Here is a 335-nt window from a genome sequence, read left to right on the forward strand (position 1 = left end):
CCGATGGCGAAATCCTCCATTACAGCAAAAGTGTCTGTTTAACCTAACCTTAGTACAAGGTCTATTGGTGTCCTCAATTTTATAGAGGTTAGCCACCCGAAGTCAATAAGAGACAAAGAAATAATCCAAGCAGCCTAAACTGTTTAGCCTGACCGTGGTAAAGTCTAATGGGGGACCTTAAATTTTATATAATAATAATAATACAGGCAACTACCTAACCACTACCGGGCCGCCTAACCTAACCACTACTTTCGCCGGAGGTTTCGTCACGCTCCCCGATGGCGAAATCCTCCATTACAGCAAAAGTGTCTGTTTAACCTAACCTTAGTACAAAG

The sequence above is a fragment of the Homarus americanus genome, unplaced genomic scaffold, assembly GCF_018991925.1.
Source record: "Homarus americanus isolate GMGI-L3 unplaced genomic scaffold, GMGI_Hamer_2.0 scaffold2607, whole genome shotgun sequence".
Taxonomy (NCBI): domain Eukaryota; kingdom Metazoa; phylum Arthropoda; class Malacostraca; order Decapoda; family Nephropidae; genus Homarus; species Homarus americanus.